We start from the raw sequence: 2,500 nt of genomic DNA, 5'->3' as shown, positions 1-2,500 counted from the left end.
AAAAAACAGTACTTTGTAGGGTAGACTATTATACTTTACAATTTCCTAATCTTAATAAAAAAGATAATATATAAATATATAAACTTTATATAAAATTATTAAAATAAAGTGTCATCTTTCTATAAAATAATTATACAGGGTAGTTTCAAGACGAATTTTGGGGTCATTCTAACTTAACATCCCTTCTGCTCATTACAAGGCCAGCAGAAACAAACGCCTCTCGCCCTTCACCTCCCCCAAAGCAGGTTCCTAGCCTTCGGGATCTCGGGCCTCGGTTGCCGTTAATTCTGTAAGTGTCAGTGTGTTTGAGACTGTTTTCCAGCTACACAGCCAGCCGGTTAGATATGTGGGGTGCAATAAAGCGATACTAAATTAAAATAAAGTAATACTGTTATTTTATTTTTATCTCTTTATATTTTGAGAGCTATAGAATGTCCATCATGATTAGGCCATAATACAATTATTTTATTTTTACCTCTTTATATTTTAAGAGCTTTAGAATCTCCATCATGGATAGGCCATTATGGGCCCCAACAAGCTTTATAAGCCCCTAGGCCCGTGGCATTTTCCCACTAAAGCCTTCCTATTGTTACGCCACGGGAGAGAGAAAGAGAGAGAGAGAGAGAGAGAAAGAGGGAGAGAGAGAGAGAAAGAGAGATAGTTAAATAAAATGATGTATTAAAACAGTCTCTCCAAAATTAGGATATTCAAGAATTATATGGATTTTGAATTAATAATATTTATATTATCTGATTATTATTTATTTAAATGTTAATACTGAATAATACAAATATGGGCGGCCCTCATTAAGGTATAAAGTTTAACTGTATACAACTATACACTTTTATCTCTAATCTGGGTATCCTCTAATTGTTTTCTCTGTAGAACGAAAACTGACTGTATGTTTATGAAATCTACGGACCAATAGTCGTATTTCACTAACAAGATTCTTTCTAGAACTTGATGCTGAATGGACTCCTATGTTTCGAAAGCCAAAATTGAGACAGAGCTTTTGAATATATATGTATATATATATATATATATATATATAGTTATATAGTTGGTATAAAAACCCACACTGTAAAACTAGATTTAATTGAAAAAGAGAGACTACAGTTTCGGAATCCACCTGGATTCCATCTTCAGGTCTGTAATATATAGTTATATATATACATATATATAATATATTCAGCATCAAGTTCTAGAAAGAATCTTGTTAGTGAAATACGACTATTGGTCCGTAGATTTCATAAACATACAGTCAGTTTTCGTTCTACAGAGAAAACAATTAGAGGATACCCAGATTAGAGATAAAAGTATATAGTTGTATACAGTTAAACTTTATACCTTAATGAGGGCCGCCCATATTTGTATTATTCAGTATTAACATTTAAATAAATAATAATCAGATAATATAAATATTATTAATTCAAAATCCATATAATTCTTGAATATCCTAATTTTGGAGAGACTGTTTTAATACATCATTTTATTTAACTATCTCTCTTTCTCTCTCTCTCTCCCTCTTTCTCTCTCTCTCTCTCTCTCTTTCTCTCTCCCGTGGCGTAACAATAGGAAGGCTTTAGTGGGAAAATGCCACGGGCCTAGGGGCTTATAAAGCTTGTTGGGGCCCATAATGGCCTATCCATGATGGAGATTCTAAAGCTCTTAAAATATAAAGAGGTAAAAATAAAATAATTGTATTATGGCCTAATCATGATGGACATTCTATAGCTCTCAAAATATAAAGAGATAAAAATAAAATAACAGTATTACTTTATTTTAATTTAGTATCGCTTTATTGCACCCCACATATCTAACCGGCTGGCTGTGTAGCTGGAAAACAGTCTCAAACACACTGACACTTACAGAATTAACGGCAACCGAGGCCCGAGATCCCGAAAGCTAGGAACCTGCTTTGGGGGAGGTGAAGGGCGAGAGGCGTTTGTTTCTGCTGGCCTTGTAATGAGCAGAAGGGATGTTAAGTTAGAATGACCCAAAAATTCGTCTTGAAACTACCCTGTATAATTATTTTATAGAAAGATGACACTTTATTTTAATAATTTTATATAAAGTTTATATATTTATATATTATCTTTTTTATTAAGATTAGGAAATTGTAAAGTATAATAGTCTACCCTACAAAGTACTGTTTTTTTATTTTGTTACCCCACCATACATTCTCTTTATTTAAAGGGTACACTGTTATATGTCAATAGTACCGTTAAATTAAGGTTGTATAATTGATATTTTGGATTAAGAAAACAATATGTATTATTTTTGTTATTGAATAAATTCATTTAAGTTCTGAAAATTATGCATGTATAGGTTAAGAACTATATGTTTGTACTATATGTGATCTGAGTAGACTTTAAATTTTGAAATATATACAGTACTAAAGCCTGATACTGTTGCTATAATCATAGAGAGAGAGAGAGAGAAAGAGATCAGAGAAGAGTGCCATACAACAGCCTGAAAGTCTTTTAGATTATCATGAAAT

This window comes from Penaeus chinensis, chromosome 9, assembly GCF_019202785.1.
Source record: "Penaeus chinensis breed Huanghai No. 1 chromosome 9, ASM1920278v2, whole genome shotgun sequence".
NCBI classification, from domain to species: domain Eukaryota; kingdom Metazoa; phylum Arthropoda; class Malacostraca; order Decapoda; family Penaeidae; genus Penaeus; species Penaeus chinensis.
The sequence above is the reverse complement of the archived record's forward strand: the minus strand, read 5'-3'. Positions refer to the sequence as shown.